Raw genomic sequence first — 23,044 nt, forward strand, 5'->3', positions numbered from 1 at the left:
TCGTTTGTGCCATCTCAATGAGGGTTCTGTTCTTGCGTTCCACAATGCCATTCTGCTAAGGTGTGCACAGAGCAGAGAACTCATGTGTGATGCCCAATGTATCAAGATAAGTGTCGAGGTCGGTGTTCTTTAAATCTGTGCCATTGTCACTTCTGATGTGCTTGATCTTGATGCCATAGTTGGTCATGGCATGATTGGTGAATCGTCTGAAGGCATCCTGCACTTCAGTCTTGTAGAGAATTATGTGCACCCGTATATATCTTGAGTAATCATCAACAATGATGAAACCATAGAGGCATGCAGTGGTAGTAAGGGTAGAGTAGTGAGTAGGGCCAAATAAGTCCATGTGAAGCAGCTCAAAGGGACGCGTCATCCTCATGATTATCTTCGAGGGATGCTTGGCCCTAGTCATCTTTCCAGCTTCACAGGCACCACATAGATGATCCTTCTTGAACTTGACGCCCTCGTTGCCTATGACATGCTTCTTCTTCGTGAGAGTGTGTAAGTTCCTCATGCCCGCATGCCCTAGCCTCTGATGCCAAAGCCAACACTCTGAAGCTTTTGCTAGAAGACATACGGCCAGCTGTGGTCCTGCGGAGAAATCTACCATATACAGGTTGTCTTTCCAATATCCTTCGAAGACTAGAGATTTGTCAGATTCCATAAGCACAAGGCAATGATATTTTACAAAAATCACAATCATGTTCAGATCACAAAGCATTGAGACAGGCATTAAGTTGAAACCAAGGGATTCAACAAGCATCACTTTATCCATGTGCTGATCCTTAGAGATTGCAACTCTACCTAGGCCCAATACCTTGCTTTTACCAGTGTCAGCAAATGTGATGTGATTTTTGTCAGATGGACATAGGGTTGAATCCATAAGAAGACTTCGATCACGAGTCATGTGGTTAGTGCATCCACTGTCCATAATTCACTCAGAAGCCTTTGGTGTCGTACCCTACAGTGCAGTTTGGGGGATAGGCTTCACTAAGGGAAATGTGAAGCATAAACATTTGACGGACAAGCATATTATCAAAGTTCAGGTCCTTGTTAGGGTAGATAGGATGTTTGTCAAGAAATCCTGGGACGAAATACATAGTAAGACCATTTTGGCACTTTATCTTGCGTCCCACAAGATGTTTTAGGTCCCCAGCATAAGCATCAGAAGCCTTTGATTTCCGGCTGGAGACCTTTCCTGCAAAAGAGAGTTAATTTTTCTTAACCACCCACATCTTCACGGGTTGCTTAGAAGCAATGCGTCTAAGTGGAGCATCTGAGAACTTTGGCTTTGGAGCCCTAGCAAATTGCCTTGAAGGAGGTGAATAGTACTCATAAGAATAAGCAGAAAAGTTCTCGGTCTTATGAACATATCGGTTTGATGAAACACACTCATATTCATAAGTCTGAGTATGATTTCCCTGCAAAACATTGGCATTAGGGTGACCCTGGTGGGTCCTCTGTCTGTATGAAGCCTTTGGACCATATGAATCCTTTGGTCTGGGGTTTGTCTTCTTCCAAGGTGGTGTCATGACGACATTCATAGGAAGCCTCTCAAGACAACTTTTGGGCACCCAGATCTTCTTCAAAGGTGGTCCCACTACTACAAGATGCTGCTAACGCGACACTACGATCAGAGACCCTTCAAGAAATTGTGTGCGATGCAATAATCGCAAACGATGTTGTATGAAAACCGTCAGAATGTGTAAAATGTTTGCGATGACGGATGCATCAAACACGGTTTAGGTTTTAGTTGCATGTGCGATGAAGGGCATATGGTTTAGTTCAATGAACTGTTTGCGATGAGGAGGAACAAAAGAAATGGGCAGCCAGATGAAGGCGTGTGCGATACATGGCATACGGTTCACTCGAATGAACTGTTTGTGATTACACAACACAAAAGAAACGGCCAGCCAAATGTGTGTGCGATATACGGTATGCGGTTTAGTCGGATGAACCGTTTGCGTTGAGACATGGGAACAGAAACGGTTCAACTTAACAAGATGTGTGTGATACACGGCAAACAGGCCTGTAATCAGAAATGTGTGTGAAGACTGATAATAACACAGACGGTTGCTGCTAATAAGACGTGTGTGTTGTGCGATGGGATTCCATATAGAACAACAACATATATATATATATAGACACACACACACACACACATACACACACACACACACACACTTATAAGGACATGCTTGCATAACCAAATTAAACATCCACTTACATAGGTGGCTACTACAACCATGGCATTTGCACACACCAAAGTAAACTGTTACATGCATAATTATATAGGTGGCTACTACACACATGACATTTCCACACACACCAATAAAGTAAACTATAAATTACATGCATGATTAACTAGCATAAACGACCATCTGATCATCAGCTACTTCTTGTGACGCTTGCTCTTCTTGTGGCTCGATCCGGGCTTGTCGATTTGGGTAACGAGGCACTTCCTCATGTCAACGATCCGCCTGTGCATCTCGTAGCATGTGTACACACTCTTGGCCACGAACCTAAGGTGAGGTTCATCCAGTTGCTGCATCCAGGCCTTGTGCCAGGATACGGGACTTGTTCTCTGGGCATCCTGCTTCATCTTTTCGTAGTAGGGGTCGATGGTGGCCGAGGCAAGTTCGACCAGGGAGTCCTGCTTCATGCTGCCCCAGACCCTGTAGTGGTCACGGATTTCGACAAGGTTCTTGCAGGCCAAGCCCGTAACACTGAGCGCTTTTACATCGTCTTTGTTATCCACCATGGAGAACTTGTAGTCGGTGCTGTTGACAAACCTGTTGAAACGGTCACAAGGCTCTGTGGCCATGCAGTAGTGGTAGATGAGGACATGATGGCGCACGCACAACTGGGCGACAACAACCTTCTGATCTATGCCGGGACGACCGGCGGTGTACTGGAGGTCGATGCCGACTACCTTGTACTTGTATCCAGCAAGCAACTTCTCAACGCTGTTGATGTAGTCGTCCACCACGGCCGGGTCGATGGTGTACACCATTGAGAGATCCGTCTCCCTCGTGTGGGTCTCCACTCTATGCTCGCCGAACTCCATTGGAGCGCCGCTGGACATCCCCTCTCTATGTGTCGTCCTGGGTGTGCTTGTTGGGTTGTGGGGCGTGATCGAAAGGTTGAAGAGACTAAGGTTATAATGGCCGCGACAATTAAAGGGGAAGCCGGACGACCAGGAATATTGGCAGCCCTGATGGCAGTTCTAATTTGCAGCGCGCAACTCCATCGTGTCGCACATAACCACATCGTGTGGCAACGCTTGCGGCGCAACCGCATGCATATGGGGCCCCCGACGTGACCGTGCGCACGCCCAACCGCTGGCAGAGCACGTGCGGAGGGACGCGAGCAGAGTGCTCCGCGGTCGCCTTAAGGAAAAGTTGTCCACAAGCCGAGCGCACCGACAGACGCGAGTAGAGCGCGCCAACGGACGCGACAGAGCGCGCCGCGGCGCCTAACGGCGAGCACAACACGCTACGGCGCCTAACGGCGAACAGAGCTTGCCGAGGGATGCTAGCAAAGGACGGCACAGTGATACGTGGCAAATAAGACGAACTATGCGAGCGATGTCGGAGACATCAAGCACCAATCAGATTAGAGTTGCGTGTGCGATACGTGGCAGACAGTTGATCCATCAGAGCTGTTTGTGATGGAATAAGCCGTGTGTGTTGTGGGCAAACACTTGTTGTTGTATAACCTTATATTTAACCAACAAAGTGTTAATGCATGTTACAAAAATGTATAGCTGGAAACTATGTTCAAATACGACTCCAACGATATAATCTACGGCGACATGCATTCGTATTTTATTAGTTAAATCCTACTTATAAAGCAGGATGGGGTATAGTAGGTAATTAAATTGCAAACATTTTTTTATTAACTGTATGTGTCCTCTCGTCCTCCTCTCACACGTCTTGTCACGCCGCTATCACAGACGGCTTACAGCGCAAGCTTGCGCAGTGCGCGGTGGCGTTCTTTTGGCCAAACGGTGGCGCCAATGAATCGTCGGTGAGCCCGTTCCCACACAACCTCGCAGGTTCCCGCGCAAGCTTCCTGCCCGACTCGATGAAATCCCCCAAAATCCCAATGCTTACCGGCCTGCTATAAAAGCCCTCACGGCCGGCGAGTCATGCGTCGCATTTCCCCTCCCTCCCTGTAGCTTATCGCCTCTGCTTCTCCCACAATCGCCAATGGCACCGGTCCATCATCGTCGCTCAGCCACTCCGCCGTCATCAGAGGACAGCTCCAGCTGGGAGGCTACACCACGGCGGCGGCGTAGTCCCCGGCGTAGTGTAGTTCGCGTGGCGTCCCTGTTGGCTGTGCGTGGAACACCCACCAAATGCTCCGCCGCCGCTGCCCGTCGGCAGCTGTTGCCGGCCTCCGTTGCCACCACACCACCGTCGAAAGCCAGGGCCATCTCCTGCTCCGCTGCTGCGGCCCAAAGGCGGGAGGTGGCCGTCGTGGCCGCCACCCCACGGCCGTCCACCGTGGCCATCACCCGCTCTGCCACCACGGCCCGAAGGCAGGAGGTGGTGGTCGTGGCCGCCACCTCATCATCGGTCGCCGTGGCCGCAAGCCCACCATCGACTGCCGGGATCATCACCCACTCCGCCACCGCCACCCGAAGGAGGGGGCGGAGGTGGAGGCCCGCACGTGCGTCAGCGACCTTGCGCGCTACATCGAATTCCCGCGGGAGGAGGAGCGCCTCATCGAGCACGCAAAGAGCCTTACCGCAGTCGTGGTCGTATCACACGCCGACGCAGAGGCGAGGAATCAGGAGATCTACGAGCAGTCCGGCCGCTTCAAGAGGGATCGTCTGCAGCGGCAGTGGGCATTCGAGCTAGCGAGCATAGCTGAACGTGCAGCAGCGGCAGACACCGTATTGCATTTGTCCAGCTCGTCGGTAGGCTCCTCCTCCTCTGCCTCTTATTGAGCATGATCGACAGAGGAGAGGCTGCCGGAAGTAGCTCAAAGCCCCTCCGTGCTAGTAGTAGTATTTAGGGGCTATTTTGTTCAGTTCATCTGACTATAGATGTGTGGTCGAACTGTACAACGTACTTCAAATTAGCTAGCATATATAGTTGAACTAGTTATTTCAGTACGTGGTTGGCAACAATTGGGGAGAAGTTTGGTCGGTTCAATTGTCGAGTTGAACTATTTGTATAAATTAAGAACGACTGCTTAATCTATGAACGAAATCTATGCTTAATTTCTGAATTTTAGTTGCAAAAATTACATAGTGCTAATGATTTCTAGCTGCATATTTTTACAAACCGCAGTGTTACAAGCATTGACAAATGGCAATGTTGCTAGATCAACAAATGTAAATCTTTCCAGTTTGACAAATGGCAACATACCCAATATGACAAATGCAAATCTTACCAAATTGTTTGTACGTGGTTGCACATAGGTCATCCAGAACAACCGTTTGCGTTGAAGGGATGCACAAATCCTGCACTGCTCTCACTTTGCATACGGGTGTTCTATCTAAATCGTTTGCGATCAAGAGCTGCAGAAATCCTGATCGACACATTTTCTCTTGGCTTCCTGGGGAAGCTGTCGGTTTGCATACGGGTGTTCTAACTAAAACATTTGCGATGAGTGTTTTATATTTAAAAGGCGAATTAAACTGTGGCCTGGGCGCCATTAATGGAGAGGATGCGAGCAAGGCGGGCGGCCATGGAAATCAAAGGGCTCGCTTCCCAGTGAGCCTGTGCAGCGTACAGCTCGCACGCTTCCTAGTGAGCCCGCGCACTCGAGGATAGCTTGCATGCCTCTCGGTCAGCCTGCGCACCGAACAACACTCGCACGCCTCCCGTTCAGTCAAGGTCAAGCAGCTGTCCACACGGCACCTCCTATAGCCATTAAAACCAAGACACATGGCATCACATGAATGGTTAACAAAATTTTGGATTTACCAGAATTTAAAAACCAGGCATCTCAATGTTTTGCCGGCAATCAACGGTGCCCTGGTGTTTCAACTTCATTCCCATTTCTTGCATGGGACCTAAGCATGCACACAAGGACACATATTTGATTTTTCAACCAATTATATGCACTGGAGCATGTCCTTGTAGTTCAAATTTGAATTATGCACATACATGCATTGAAAACTCAGTTAATGCACAAAAATGTCCAAACGAACCCCGAAAAATCACAAAAATTCACACAACACTCCTGTTGTTCAATGTTGACACGAGAAAAAAAATTGAAAGCAATAAGAGGCAATGGATATCGTTTCGTCCACAAAGGTGGGACGTTCCCTACCGAAAACAATCATGCTTGTTGTGAGAAGCTCCGATTTGTGAGAAGCATATACCCAAACCTGCCCCATTTGGGACAAAATTTGTACCACGGCATGTCGATGCCGCTCCATGATAGCATGCCAAGTTTCACGAATTTCAGACGAGTTTTGGATTTACTAGAATTTAAAAACCAGGCATCTCAATGTTTTGCCGACAATCAACGGTGCCCTGGTGTTTCAAATTCATTCCCATTTCTTGCATGGGACCTAAGCATGCACACAAGGAAACAAATTTGATTTTTCAACCATTTTATATGCACTGGAGCATGTACATGTAGTTCGAATTTGAATTATGCACATAAATGCATTGAAAACTCAGTTAATACATGAAAATGTCCACACAAACCCCGAAAAATCACAAAAATTCACACAACACTCCTGTTGTTCTATGTTGACACGGGGAAAAAATTTGAAAGCAATAAGAGGCAATGGATATCGTTTCGTTCCTAAAGGTGGGACGTTCCCTACCGAAAACCATCATGCTTGTTGTGAGAAGCTCCGGTTTGTGAGAAGCATATACACAAACCTGCCCCAAATGGGACAAAATTTGTACCACGGCATGTTGATGCCGCTCCATGATAGCATGCCAAGTTTCATGAAATTTCAGACGAGTTTTTGATTTACTAGAATTTTAAAACCTGGCATCTCAATGTTTTGCCGGAATCAACGGTGCCCTGGTGTTTCAAATTCATTCCCATTTCTTGCATGGGACCTAAGCATGCTCACAAGGACACATATTCGATTTTTCAACCAATTTATATGCATTGGAGCATGTGCATGTAGTTCAAATTTGAATTATGCACATAAATGCATTGAAAACTCAGTTAATGCCTAAAAATGTCCAAACGAACCCTGAAAAATCACAAAAATTCGCACAACACTCCTGTTGTTCTATGTTGACACTCGAAACATTTTGATAGCAATAAGAGGCAACGGATATCGTTTCGTCCCCAAAGGTGGGACGTTCCCTACCGAAAGCCATCATGCTTGTTGTGAGAAGCTCCGGTTTGTGAGAAGCATATACCAAAACCTGCCCCAAATGGGACAAAACTTGTACCACAACATGTTGATGCCGCTCCATGATTGCGTGCCAAGTTTCATGAATTTCAAACAAGTTTTGTATTTACTAGAATTTAAAAACCAGGCATCTCAATGTTTTGCCGGCAATCAACGGTGCCTTGGTGTTTCAAATTCATTCCCATTTCTTGCATGGGACCTAAGCATGCACACAAGGACACATATTTGATTTTTCAACCAATTTATATGCACTGGAGCATGTGCATGTAGTTCAAATTTGAATTGTGCACATAAATGCATTGAAAACTCGGTTAATGCATAAAAATATCCAAACGAACCCCAAAAAATCACAAAAATTCGCACAACACTCCTGTTGTTCTATGTTGACACTCAAAATTTTTTGAAAGCAAAAAGAGGCAACGGATATCATTTCGTCCCCAAAGGTGGGACGTTCCCTATCGAAAACCATCATGCTTGTTGTAAGAAGCTCCGGTTTGTGAGAAGCATATAACCAAACCTGCCCGAAATGGGAAAAATTTGTACCACAACATGTTGATGCCGCTCCATGATAGCATGCCAAGTTTCCTGAATTTCAGACGAGTTTTGGATTTACTAGAATTTAAAAACCAGGCATCTCAATGTTTTGCCGGCAATCAACGGTGCCCTGGTGTTTGAACTTCATTCCCATTTCTTGCATGGGACCTAAGCATGCACACAAGGACACATATTTGATTTTTAAACCAATTTATATGCACTGGAGCATGTGCTTGTAGTTCAAATTTGAATTATGCACATAAATGCTTTGAAAACTCAGTTAATGCATAAAAATGTCCAAACGAACCCCGAAAAATCACAAAAATTCACACAACACTCCTGTTGTTCTATGTTGACACTCGAAATTTTTTGAAAGCAATAAGAGGCAACGGATATCGTTTCATCCCCAAAGGTGGCACGTTCCCTACCGAAACTGAAAGTGCTAGTGATCGACTAGAGGGGGGGTGAATAGGCGATTTTTATGAAAGTCTTCAAAACATGGAAGTTTCGAAGACAAACGATAGAGTTAAGCCTATTACCATGCAGCGGAAGGTAGACTACACTAAGCAAGCCATAGTCAAGTATTCAATGAGATGAAAGCACAAAGACTAATAGCAGCTAGGCAGTATAGATCAGGATGGAAGATAGTATGAAGCCAATCAGAACAAGCAGTCGCACAGTGAAGACAAATAGACAATGCAAACAGGCAATGACTTCACAAGGACCAATCTGCAAATAAAGAGATGGGAAGGATAGAACCAGTGGCTCGTTGAAGACAATGATTTGTTGGACCAGTTCCAATTGTTGTGACAACTGTACGTCTGGTTAGGGAGGCTGAGATTCAACTCAGAAGACCGCGTCTTCACCTTATTCCCCTTGAGCTAAGGACACCCAGTCCTCGCCCAATTACTCTGGTAAGTCTTCAAGGTAGACTTCCAAACCTTCACAGACTTCATTCATCAGTGATCCACAATGACTCTTGGATGCTCAGAACGCGACGCCTAACCGGCTGGAGGATTCACAGTCCTCAAGTGTAATAAGTCTTCAGATCACACAGACAAGAAGACTTAAGTGATGCCTAACACTCTTTGGCTCTAGGTGTTTAGGGCTTTGTCCTCGCGAGGATTTCTCTCTCAAAAGGCTTCGAGGTGGGTTGCTCTCAAACGACAAAAGCCGTGCACTAACTCTGAGCAGCCAACTAATTTATGGTGTAAGGGGTGGGCTATTTATAGCCACTAGGCAACCCGACCTGATTTATCCGAAATGACCCTGGGTCACTAAGGAACTGACACGTGTTCCAACGGTCAGATTTCAAACACACATGACAACTTTACTTGAGCTACAAGCAAAGCTGACTTATCCAGCTCTAGATAAGATTTGCTCTCATTGTCTTCGCTCGAAGACATAGGATTTTGGTTAAGCATCACTTTAGTCATTCTAACTGGTTCACTTGGACCCCACTTAACAGTACGGTGGTTCCTATGACTCAACAAAGAAGAAAACGAAACAACGAAACAACTAAGTCTTCGTGCTTCATAGTCTTCACACAATGTCTTCCCTTGTCATAGACTTCAATGTGAATACCTTCACATACCACCTTTGTCTTCAATGTCTTTGAAAGTGCTAGTGATCGACTAGAGGGGGGGTGAATAGGCGATTTTTATGAAAGTCTTCAAAACATGGAAGTTTCGAAGACAAACGATAGAATTAAACCTATTACCATGCAGCGGAAGGTAGACTACACTAGGCAAACCATAGTCAAGTATTCAATGAAGTGAAAGCACAATGACTAATAGCAGCTAGGCAGTAAAGATCGGGTAGGAAGATATTGTGAAGCCAATCAGAACAAGTAGTCACTCAGTGAAGACAAAAGACAATGCAATCATACAATGACTTCACAAGGACCAACAGTAAGTAAAGGGAAGGGAAGGATGAAACCAGTGACTCGTTGAAGACAATGATTTGTTGGACTAGTTCTAGTTGCTGTGACAACTGTACGTCTGGTTAGGGAGGCTGAGATTCAACTCAGAAGACCTCGTCTTCACCTTATTCCCCTTGAGCTAAGGACACCCAGTCCTCGCCCAATCACTCTGGTAAGTCTTCAAGGTAGACTTCCAAACCTTCACAGACTTCGTTCACCGGCGATCCACAATGACTCTTGGATGCTCAGAACGCGATGCCTAACCGGCTGGAGGATTCACAGTCCTCAAGTGTAATAAGTCTTCAGATCACACAGACAGGAAGACTTAAGTGATGCCTAACACTCTTTGGCTCTGGGTGTTTAGGGCTTTATCCTCGCAAGGAATTCTCTCGCAAAGGCTTCGAGGTGGGTTGCTCTCAAACGACAAAAGCCATACTCTAACTCTGAGCAGCCAACCGTTTATGGTTGTAGGGGGTGGGCTATTTATAGCCACTAGGCAACCCAACCTGATTTGTCCGAAATGACCCTTGGTCACTAAGGAACTGACACGTGTTCCAACGGTCAGATTTCAAACACACACGGCAACTTTACTTGGACTACAAGCAAAGCTGACTTAGCCAACTCTGGACAAGATTTGCTCTCATAGCCTTCACTCGAAGACATAGGATTTTGGTTAAGCATCACTTCAGTCATTCTGACTGGTTCTCTTGGACCCCACTTAACAGTACGGTGGTTCCTATGACTCAACAAAGAAGAAAAAGAACAATGAAAGAACTAAGTCTTCGCGCTCCATAGTCTTCATGCGATGTCTTCTCTTGTCATAGTCTTCAATGTGAATGTCTTCACATACCACCTTTGTCTTCAATGTCTTCTTACATTTTTAGGGGTCATCTCTGGTAGGAAAACCGAATCAATGAAGGACTTCTACCTGTGTTATCCTGCAATTCTCACAAACACATTAGTCCCTCAACTAGGTTTGTCGTCAATACTCCAAAACCAACTAGGGGTGGCACTAGATGCACTTACAATCTCCCCCTTTTTGGTGATTGATGACAAACTAGTTGAAGTTTTCAATGGGGAATATAATATGTGAAATTGTAAAGGATAGGGGATTGTCTTCATAAGTTGCAAGGGCTCCCCCTAAAGATGTGCATATAAGTAATTTGCTTTTGGAATGCAAATGCACATGTCAGGTTGTACTTGTGGAGATCCTCTTCAACTTATGATGACAATTCATTATGCATGAAAAGTATGTGAAGATAATGACATGCATAATGAAAAATGGACGTCTGCAAAATAATCTAAGTGCGGAATTTATCGTCGCACATGCGGAATTTATCATCGCATCACAGAATAGCAAATAAGTAGCAGACGACCATCGAGTTTAAGTGTTACAACTCAAGGAACCAAATGTATCAAAACGAGAGTTGTAAACACTAGGAAAAATATAAAGCAGCCGCCCATATGGACCCGCTTGAAGACTATCAAACTCATATGCTTCTCCCCCTTTTGTCAGTAAGGACCAAAAAGGTTTGAAGACATAGAGCATCTACTTGTTCCCATGAGGAGTAGGTGAAGCACCAGGGTCGTCGGTGTTGTTAGGCGGTGCAGACGAACTCAGGGCAGTGTCGATGTGTGCAGAAGTAGGGGGCAGTGAAGTAGCATCGTCTTCGTCATCAATCACTCTGCCATTCACAGTTGCCGCGGAGGAAGAGAACTCAGAGTCTTCAAGAGACGGAGTTCGTCGCAGCACAGTCCTTCTTGGAGGTGTTGAGTCAAACTTGAAGCGTTCAGAGAAGCCATCCTCTTGAAGATCATCTTCAGAACACATAAGTGTCAGCCCTTTCCATGTACGCCGACAAGTTTCATGGGCAACAAATGCATTCTTGGTGGCAAGGTTGCGCATCCTGTTTACGTCCACCAAGAGGCTTTGCATTTGGCGCTTCAGCCAGTCATGATGCCTATCCTGTTTTTGATGAAGGGCAACCAGAAGCTCTTGGTCATTGAGAACACGGGATCGCTTCTTGGGCCGTTGTGCAATGGTGCTTTCAGTGGCTTCAGTGAGGGCACGATGAGGTGCACGGGTAGTACCAGCCAGAGGATAAACACCAGTGACTGCTGGGTTGCCTTCAATGTGTTGAGAGAAACTTTGCTTATCAGCATTCTGAAGACTAAGGGGCTCCTTGGCAGGCCCTGGATAGATGGCTTCCACTAACATATCAACGTCAGGCAAAAAGATCCAATGATTGCGAGCAGAGGGCTGATAGGTGACAACTGAGTGTAGTTTGATCAGCCGCATAATCCATGGAGCGTAAAACTTCAAGCCAAAGAGATCAGATTCGGATGCAGTAAGTTGGCGGATGAAGAAGTCTTGTGCATTGAAGCTTTTGCTGTGAAGAATATGGAAGACCAAAGTCTTCATTGCACCTTCCAGCTTTGCATGCGGAGAATGCCCTTTGATGGGCCAGAGAGTTCGCCTTATGATGTGATAGATAGTGCGTGGCAGATACTCAAGGTCTTCAACAAAGAACTCCTTAGGACATTCAGCATCGGGAGGCAAAGGCTTCATCATGCTAAGCATCTAAATCATATTGGGCTCAGGCTTCTGGAAGATGCTTTCCATAGCAGCACTATGAAGCTGACAACCAGGTTCATACAGATCTCCTGGAGTGGGCAGGCCAGTAAGCTCAATGATATCAAAGGCTTTGGCTTCATGATGAACATGGCCTATCATCCACTCAAGGACCCAAGTCTTCGGATCCCTGTTGTAGCCACGGATATGAAGAGTGGTATAGAATTGGAGCAGCAATTCTTCATTCCAGTGCTCCTTATCAGTGACGAACTGCAGCAAGCCAGACTCTCTGAAGCAATCCAGAGCTTCTTCCAAACAGGGCAGTCCAGTTATGGCTTCAGTGTCAGACGCATATGTGGGAAAATGCGACCTTGATTGTACAGAATGCATGAGTAATCACTGCGTTGCTGATAGCTCCAGAATCGATCAGAAGATATTCTTGCCTTGGTGTAGGGGTTCTTGGCGCTATCAAAGAAGGTGTTGTGTGCCTTGAAGCCATTGGTATTAAAAGATCCTGGTGCAGATGCAGTACCTGGAAACCTGGGTAACTTTGGCATTGGCTTCTGGACCTGAGGCCTGTGCTCAACGTGATAGTCAAACTGAGGGCCAGCAGCAGGCGGAGGAGTCAGAAAAGGCCATTTGACAGTGATAAGTTGGCCATAGTTGAATGCTTGCTCGATACTGTGTGGCCTTGGTGGCGGAACAGGAGCAGTGGCATCAATAGAGGCGTCAGGCTGCACATCTGTTGCATCATTGGCTTCATTGGCTTCTGGCACATTGGTTGGTGCAGGCTCCACATTTGCTTCAGCCATGACTACGTCATTGGCTTCATTTGTGTTGGTGATGGCAGCCTCAAGATTCTCAACCTCCACTTGATGAGCTGGAGGGTCGGGCATAGACACGTTCACTTCAGGAACAGCTTCTTCTTCATCAGTTGATGCATCCGGAACATCTTCAGCCATTTTGGCTTCGTATTCAGAGACAGTCACAGTAGGAGTGGCATCTGGAAATACTTGATGTGCAACAGATTGGTGGTGCACTTCTCCTTCTGGAACGCTCGAAAGAGGGACTTGAGGCCTTGGTCCTTTGTGAAGCCTGCGTAGCACTGGCGATGCCTGTGGAGATGGAGTTGGCTGGGCCTCAAAGTCGTCTTCTTCGTCTGGCACAGGTGGTGTGACTTGTTGTTGTTGGGGAGTACTCGGGGTGTCTTGTTGTTGTGGGTGATCAGCTCATGATGCATCCTGGGCAGTTGGCGTCAGAGGACGACCAATGATGATGAGTTCGTTGTGCGTGAGCACAGGTGATGATACCAGTTGGTGCTCGATCTGAGGAAGGACTACATCATCTTCAACATTGTCATGGTGACCAATGTCTTCAGCAGCGGTGGGATCAACTGCTGGAATGTCTTCAGCGTCATGAGCCTCTGTGGAAGTAGGTTCATGAACAATCAGTTGGTGCTCGTGGTGTTCAGATGCAGGGTGAACCATTGAGATAGGTTCAACAACTAAGGGCTCTGTGGGAGCAGCCCGATCCTTCTTGGTTTTGCGCTTCTTCTTAGAGGGAGCGACATCAGAAGATTCAGGATTTTTCCTTTTTCTGGCTTCAGCCTCGGCAGTCCTCGTCTTCTTCAATTCTGAAGCGGTTGACCTGACCTTCGTCTTCGAGACAGTCATGCTGCTTGGGAAGACTATGCGAGGTTCTTCCTGCCTTGAAGGTGTATATTGGTCAGTTGAGGGCTTCTTCTTCTTTGCAGCCATTCTTGGGTCGATGCCAGGACGACCAAGAGCCTTGCGCTTCTCAACCTCATTGTAGGCTTGCACACACTTGTCAGCCAGGCTCTTCATGCGCTCACGAGAACCTTTAGCTTCTTCACGCTTCTTAAGAAAGGCTTCCTTGAGCTCGTGCAGCATAATCTTGAAGTTTTTCACATCTTGCACGCTGAGCTTGGCCATGTGCTTCTTAAACTGAGCTTTCTCATAGTTGATCTTTTGCTTCAGTTCAACGATGCGCTGAGCTAGAGCTAGCTCAGAAGCAATGGCGCTAGTGAAGGCGACACTGAGGCCAATTGGAAGTTGCAGATCTTGAAAGCTGAGGTTGGGCGTGTCAAACCACTCATCAATGAAGTTATGGATGATTGCCACATCAAAGAGAGGCAAATCATTGAAGATCTCTACTTCTTCCTTGCTCTTGATCAGTTGCTCAAGAGCGTCATCTGTAAGATCTTCATTGCTGGACAGATCAATGGTGTCATTGCGCAGAATAGCAGCAGCAGTCAGTGCCTGGTCAGTATTCTTTCTCATCTCAGTCTTCTTGGAGATACGTGATAGATCTTCAGACTGCACACTGTCTTCAGGAGGTGTAGTAGCCAGTGGTTTCACATGTAAGACCTTTGGTGCAGGAGCAGGCTTTGAAGCTTTAGGCTTCTTCAGTTTCTTTGGCTTCGGCGGTACAGGCGCTTCATCAGATTCAGCGTCATCTGTAGGCTCATCCACGGCTGTCCCTTGAACCATGATATGAGTGATGAGACCTTCCAGGTTGTAGAAGGGCCCAACAAGATTGGGTTCAGCTTCGCGGGTGCCATCGGCACGGGGAGCAGAAGGACCAGGGTTAAAGTCTAGTCCCAATGACTTCTTGTTTTGCTTAGCCGAGTTCTTGGCAAACTGGAAGTTGCGCTTGAACAGATTGTCGTCACGACACCATAGCAATGACGATGGGTCAGCATCTGCAGGCTGTGGTCCAAGGACCATGCAGGGATAGAAGCCTTGTTCAATGGCTTCATCTCTGGACCTGGGTTGAAGATTTCTGTATAGGATGTCTCCCCATGGTCGCTTGATGGCATTCTTCTCAGCATATTCCTGGGTCACAAACTTGTACTTGAACCATTGCTCAGCCCAGTATCTTCGAATCCATTGGATTCGTTTCTTGCACTGATTGTAATCCTCTTCTGGATCTGTCTTGTACAACTCTGAGAGGTCATCAGGCAAATCTCTTGATGTTCCCCCTCGACGCTGTCTGCCACCCTTCCTTGCTGATTTCTCTGTAGCCATGAACTTCAAACCGAATGGCTTCAACACGTCCAAAGGTTTCAAAGGCTTCCGCTTGCTGGTCAAACAGGAACTGGCTTCGGGAGAATTTATATGATGCTGTAAGAATTCTGCAAATGAATGCAGACTATGAGAACCAAGGGATTCTCCCACGGACATGTACCTGTGACAGCATTAAGGTGCGAGGGAAGGGGAAGAGGTCATATGCATTCTCAGAAGATTTTGAAGATAAATCAGTTTAGAAGACATTGACCTCATAGTGCGAAGGCATTCACTCATAGATAGAGAGTTGGTTCCATATTTGTACGAATCCACGAATAAGTACAAGTGAGGAATCTAACTACTTTGTGAAGCATAAGTGAACATACTAGGCATATTATGAGATGCAGTATGAAATAGATCCAACTTGTGTGAACAGAAACTGCTTGTGGTAAAAAGTGATGAATCTATAGGATCAAAGAGGCCGTAAAAAGGAAGTTTTATTTACCACACAAAGAACTGCTAGGCGGAGTGGGAGAGGAGGCCGAGCAGTTCGATCGTCCGTGCCTTAACTTGGCGACGGAGGACACCTACGGCGATGACGGAGAAGACGATGTCCGCGGCCGGCGTGAAGACGGTGTTGGTGAGGTCGCGGCAGCTAGGCGCTTTGTCGCCGGCGTCGTTGAGGGCTAGCGGTGGCGCTAGGGTTTGTGCGAGAGTGGAAGAAAGGATAATGACTATGGTGAGGCATGTATTTATAGGGACAGGGACGGCACAATGTTATTACATAGGTGCCCCTGGCGATTCACATCTGAAGGGCTCGTGGCTATCATGCAACATATCGGAGGTTGTTCCATGTTCCCACGCATGCCTGGATTGTCGGGTGGTCGTTCCCACTTCTCCGGGTTTCAGGTGAAAGGATTTAGCATTGAAAACAGACTTAATGTTTGTCTCTGTATCTTCTTCTGACAAGGACGCAGAGAAGATATTCGACAGTTTCAATAGAATGCATATGATTTGGAGAGATAGAGTTTGAGATAGAAAGCATAGAGTGGTTAGGTTCCGATCACATTCACTTAGTTCAAAAGATTCAACAAGAAGACATAGCTATAAGTGAATGCTGTAGAGGACGGAACACTAGTATATATATATATATAAAAGAAAGACAATCAAATCAACATAGTGAAGATAATCATGAAGACAAGTTGAGATTGAAGCCAAACCAAATTTGAAGACATGCCAAACGTAACGCCATGAGTGAAACACTTCAAACAGAAAAATTTGGTGGTGGCGTTACCCACCGTATAGGAAGTATTAGACCCAGACACGGCGCACAATTATCGTCGCGCTCCGAAGTCAAATTCCACATTAATGTATTCACACTTAGAATGTAAGTCTTCATTGATTGAAGATATACTTTACTTCGTGTGTTGCACATCTAAGTCATCAATATGCATAAGTGTTAGGATGTGTGCCTGATCACAGGACATTTGAGGATTCCAAGATATTTAGCTCACACCGTAACTTGCAAAACCTCTTCTCATCCAAGGGCTTGGTGAAGATATCTGCCAATTGCTCTTCAGTGTTGACGTGTATAATATCAATATCTTCCTTCACAACATGATCTCTGAGAAAGTGATGACGAATTTCAATGTGCTTTGTCTTTGAGTGATGAACTGGGTTATTGGCAATCTTGATGGCGCTTTCGTTGTCGCAATAGAGTGGTACTTTCTTCAGATGAATGCCATAGTCTTTGAGTGTTTGCTTCATCCATAGAAGCTAAGCGCAGCAAGATCCAGCAGCAATGTATTCAGATTCAGCAGTGGAGAGAGATACACAGTTCTGCTTCTTTGAAGACCAACATACAAGTGATCATCCCAGAAAATGACATGTGCTTGATGTAGACTTGCGATCCACCTTGTCACCAGCATAATCAGCATCCGAGAATCCGACCAGATCAAACTCTGAGCCCTTTGGATACCATAATCCTAATGTTGGGGTGTGAGCCAAATATCGAAGAATTCGCTTCACAGCTAAGTGATGCGATTCCTTTGGTGCCGCTTGGAATCGAGCACACATGCAAACACTAAGCATAATATCTGGCCTAGATGCACATAGATAAAGTAAAGAACCAATCATGGAGTGGTATACCTTTTGATCGAACTCTTTACCATTGTCGTCGGGACCCAGATGATGTTTGGCTGGCATTGGCGTTGTGAAGCCTTTTCAGTCTTGCATTCCAAATTTCTTCAGGCAATCTTTGAGGTACTTCTCTTGAGATATGAAGATGTCGTTGCGTTGCCGACGTATTTGAAGACCAATGATGAACTTCAGCTCAACCATCATGGACATCTGATATTGTTCTTGCATCAAATAGTTCACCATCATATGTCTTCGTGAAGAGAGTGGGGTCGAGGGAACCAGGTTTGAAGCCTTTTCTCTTCAGGAAGTATTTGAGTGTGTCATACCAAGCCCGAGGGGCTTGTTTGAGGCCATACAGTGCCTTGTTGAGCTCGTACACCATGTCAGGATGTTTTGGATCTTCAAAGCCAGGCGGTTGTGCAACATACACTTCTTCATCAATCTTGCCATTGAGAAAAGCGCTCTTCACATCCATTTGATACAGAAGAATGTTATGATGATATGCATAGGCCAGCAGTATGTGTATGGCTTCAAGTCTAGCCACAGGAGCAAATGTTTCATCGAAGTCAATCCCTTCAACTTGAGTGTACCCTTGAGCAACGAGACGAGCTTTGTTTCTGACAACTTGACCATGCTCATCTTGCTTGTTGCGATATATCCATTTGGTGCCTATTATATTGTGCTTGCGAGGATCAGGACGCTTAACCAGTTCCCATGCATTATTCGGCTCAAACTGTTGAAGCTCTTCTTGCATAGCTTGAATCCATTCAGGTTCCATGAAGGCTTCTTCAACTTTCTTGCGTTCAGATATTGAGACGAATGCGAAGTGCCCACAGAAATTTGCTAGCTGTGTTGCCCTCGAACGAGTGAGTGGACCTGGTGCATTGATGCTATCAATTATTTTCTCAATTTGTACTTCATTTGCAACACGAGGATGTACAGGACGAAGATTTTGCTCTTGCTGATCATTGTCATCGTTAGAAGGATTGTCTTCAGGCTAAGCATTGTCTTCTGTTTGATCAGGTGAGGAGATGATAAGTTCCTCTTCAGGCTGAGATTCAGATGGTATGATTTCTCCAGTTCCCATAAGTTTGATTGATTCACTGGATGGAACTTCATCTAGCACGTTTGGCAGGTGCTCTCTTTGTGAGTCGTTAGTCTCATCGAACCGCACATCCACTGTTTCAACCACTTTATAGTGAAAAAGGTTGAAGAATATGTAGGAGTGCGAATCCTTTCCATATCCAAGCATAAAACCTTCATGTGCTTTTGGTGCAAATTTTGAAGTGTGATGTGGATCCTTGACTAGCACCTGGCACCAAATACTCTGAAGTAACTGACATTTGGCTTCTTGCCAGTAAGGAGCTCATAGGATGTCTTGCTGAGAAGCTTGTGAAGATAAACACAGTTGATGATATGGCATGCAGTATCAATGGCTTCAGGACAGAACTTTCTTGGAGTCTTGTGTTCATCAAGCATCGTCCGGGCCATCTCAATAAGTGTTCTGTTCTTGCGTTCCACGGCGCCATTCTGCTGTGGTGTGTACGGAGCTGAGAATTCATGTGTAATGCCCAAGGTATCAAGATAAGTGTCTAGACTAGTGTTCTTGAATTCAGTGCCATTGCCACTTCTGATGTGCTTGATGTTGACGCCATAGTTGTTCATGGCTCGATTGGCGAAGCGTCTGAAGACATCCTGCACTTCAGTCTTGTAGAGGATTATATGCACCCAGGTATATCTTGAATAATCATCAACAATGACAAAGCCATAGAGACAAGCAGTAGTAGTAAGAGTTGAGTAATGAGTGGGACCGAAAAGGTCCATGTGGAGCAGTTCGAAGGGTTGAGTCGTTGTCATGATTGTCTTCGAGGGATGCTTGGCCCTCGTCATCTTTCCTGCTTCACAAGCACCGCATAAGTGATCTTTCTTGAACTTGACGCCCTCGATGCCTATGACATGCTTCTTCCTTGCAAGGTGTGCAGGTTCCTCATGCCAGGATGCCCTAGCCTCCGATGCCAGAGCCAGCATTCAGAAGCTTTTGCTAAAAGACATACGGCAAGTTGTGGTCCTGCTGAGAAGTCTACCACGTACGAATCATCTTTTCGATACCCTTAAAACACTAGAGACTTGTCAGATTCCATTAGAACAAGGCAACGATATTTTCCAAACATCACAATCATGTTTAAATCGCAAAGCATTGAGACAGACATTAAGTTGAAACCAAGGGATTCAACAAGCATGACTTTATCCATGTGTTGATCCTTTGAGATTGCAACTCTACCTAGACCCAATACCTTGCTCTTACCAGTGTCAGCAAATGTGATGTGACTTTTGTCAGATGGATGTAAGGTTGAGTCCATGAGAAGGCTTCGCTTGCCAGTCATGTGATTAGTACACCCACTATCAATAATCCATTCTGAAGCAGCTGGTGTCGTACCCTACAGTGCAGTTAGGTGGATAGGCTTCACGAAGGGAATTGTGAAGCATAAACATTTGACGAACAAGTGGATTATGAAAGCTTAGATCAAGGTTAGGACTGATAGGGCAAGTGGCAAGAGACTCAGGAACAAAATACATAATAAGACCATTTGGGCATTTGATCTTGCACCCTACAAGATGTTTAAGGTCCCCAGCAATGGCTTCAGATGATTTTTGTTTTCGGCTGGAGACCCTTCCCTGCAAAAGAGAGTTAAGCTTTCTTTGCCACCCACATCTTCAAGGGTGGCTTCGAAGCAATGAGTCTAAGTGCAGCATCTAAGAACTTTGGCTTTGGAGCCCTAGCAAAATGTCTTGCAGGTGGACAATAGTACTCATAAGAATAAGCAGAATAGTTCTTGGTCTTATGAACATGGCGGTTTGATGAACCGCGCTCATATTCACAGGCCTGAGTATGGTTTCCCTGCAAAACATTTGCGTTAGTGAGACTCAGGTGAGTCCTCTGTCTGTATGAAGCCTTTGGACCATATGAAGCCTCTGGTCTGGGGTTTGTCTTCTTCACATGTGGTGTCATGATGACATTCACAGGAAGATTCTCCAAACACCTTTTCGGCACCCAGACCTTCTTCATAGGCGGTCCATTCCTGCAGTTAGTACCAATATACCTAGCAAACACTTCACCCTTCTGATTCTTAAACAGTTTATAGTTTGCATCAAAGGATTCATCAATAACAATGGGATTAGCACAAGTGAAGCCAGATAGAGTGGATGGATCCACTGAAGGCCCCTTTGCAGCAACCCATGTGGTTTTGGGGTACTGCTCAGGTTTCCAGTAAGAGCCATTAGCATTCAATTTCCTTTCGAACCCAACACCCTCTTTCCCAGGGTTTCGGTTCAGGATCTGCCTTTTGAGGACATCACATAGTGTCTGATGCCCTTTGAGACTTTTGTACATCCCTATTTCAAGCAATGTCTTCAACCTAACATTCTCATCAGCAATAGCAGTGGTATCCTCAGCAGAGGGGTTAGTTACCACATCAACAGTTGAAGATATTGCAACAGTAGCAGCAGTAGAACACTCAGCAACAGAAGTAGCATTGTCACGCTCGATGCATTTAAGACATGGTGGTTCAAATCCTTCCTGAGCGGAACTGATCTGTTCGGTGCGAAGTGACTCGTTTTCCTTTTGAAGATCTTCATGAGCCGCTCTCAATTTCTCAATATCTTGCTTCCTTTGAAGATAATCATAGGAAAGCTGTTCATGAGTTGTTGAGAGCGTTTCATGACGACTTTCAAGTTCCTCATACTTAACGTGAAGATATTTTATGTCTTCAATTAAGGACTGAGATCGAGTCATTTCAGCGTCTAACAGATCATCGCTTTTGTCTAATAGTTTTTGAATATGTTCCATAGCTTTCTGTTGTTCAGTTGCAATTTTAGCAAGTGTTTTGTAGCTGGGTTTGGAACCACAATCAGAGTCATCTTCACTAGATGTTTGATAGTGAGTAGTGCGTGTGTTTACCTTGGCACCGCGTGCCATGAAGCAGTAAGTAGGAGCAGAGTAGTCCTTGTCATTTGCATCGGTGCCGGTGATGAAGTCATTGTCTTCAATGTTGAAGATGGACTTGGCAATGTATGTTGTAGCCAGACTCGCAACGCCAGAATCGGACTCCTCCTCAGACTCCACCTCCGCCTCCTCAGAAGCGGACTCCTCCTCTGAATCCATTTCCTTGCCAACAAACGCACGTGCCTTGCCAGATGAGCTCTTCTTGTGTGATGAAGACTTTGAGGAAGACTTGGAAGAAGACTTTGAGTATTTCTTCTTCCTGTTGTTGTCAGAGTCATACTCCTTGCACTTCTTCTTCTTCTTCTTCTTCTTCTTCTTCTTCTTCTTCTTCTTCTTCTTCTTCTTCTTCTTCTTCTTCTTGTTCTCATTGTCCCACTACGGACACTCAGAGATGTAGTGGCCAGGTTTCTTGCACTTGTGGCATGTTCTCTTCTTGTAGTCATGAGCAGAAGCTTCATCATTCCTTGAGCTTGATCATGAAGACTTTTGGAAGCCTATCTTCTTGGTGAATTTTTGGAACTTCTTCACAAGCATAGCAAGCTCCTTTTCAATATCTTCAAGATCATCAGAACTGCTGTCAGATTCTTCTTCAGATGAGGAGACAGATTTTGCCTTCAAGGCACGAGTTCACCCATAGTTGGGACCGTAGATGTCTCTTTTCTCAGAAAGCTGAAACTCGTGTGTGTTGAGCCTATCAAGTATGTCAGACAGATCGAGTGTCTTGAAATCAGGACGTTCTTGAATCATCAGGGCTAGGGTGTCAAACAAGCTGTCAAGTGATCTCAGGAGTGTCTCGACGACTTCATGCTTGGTGATCTCAGTGGTGCCGAGAGCTTGAAGCTCATTTGTGATGTCAGTGAGTCGATCAAAACGTGAGCTGGACATTCTCATTGTCATTTCTCTTGAAGCGGTTGAAGAGGTTGCGAAGGACACTGATTCTCTGATCTCTCTGGGTTGAGACGCCTTCATTGACCTTGGAGAGCCAGTCCCAGACTAGCTTAGATGTTTCCAAAGCACTCACGCGGCCATACTGTCCTTTGGTCGGATGACCACAGATGATGTTCTTGGCAGTGGAGTCCAGTTGAACGAACTTCTTGACATCAGCAGCGGTGACACCTTCACCAGCCTTGGGAACGCCATTCTTGACGACATACCATAGGTCAACATCAATGGCTTTAAGATGCATGCGCATCTTATTCTTCCAGTAGGGATATTCAGTTCCATCAAAGACGGGGCATGCAGCGGAGACCTTAATTATCCCTGCAGTCGACATAGCTAAAACTCCAGGTGGTTAAACCGAATCACACAGAACAAGGGAGTACCTTGCTCTGATACCAATTGAAAGTGCTAGTGATCGACTAGAGGGGGGTGAATAGGCGATTTTTATGAAAGTCTTCAAAACATGGAAGTTTCGAAGACAAGCGATAGAAATAAACCTATTACCATGTAGCGGAAGGTAGACTACACTAGGCAAACCATAGTCAAGTATTCAAAGAAGTGAAAGCAC

Source organism: Triticum dicoccoides, chromosome 6A, assembly GCF_002162155.2.
Source record: "Triticum dicoccoides isolate Atlit2015 ecotype Zavitan chromosome 6A, WEW_v2.0, whole genome shotgun sequence".
In the NCBI taxonomy this organism is placed as follows: domain Eukaryota; kingdom Viridiplantae; phylum Streptophyta; class Magnoliopsida; order Poales; family Poaceae; genus Triticum; species Triticum dicoccoides.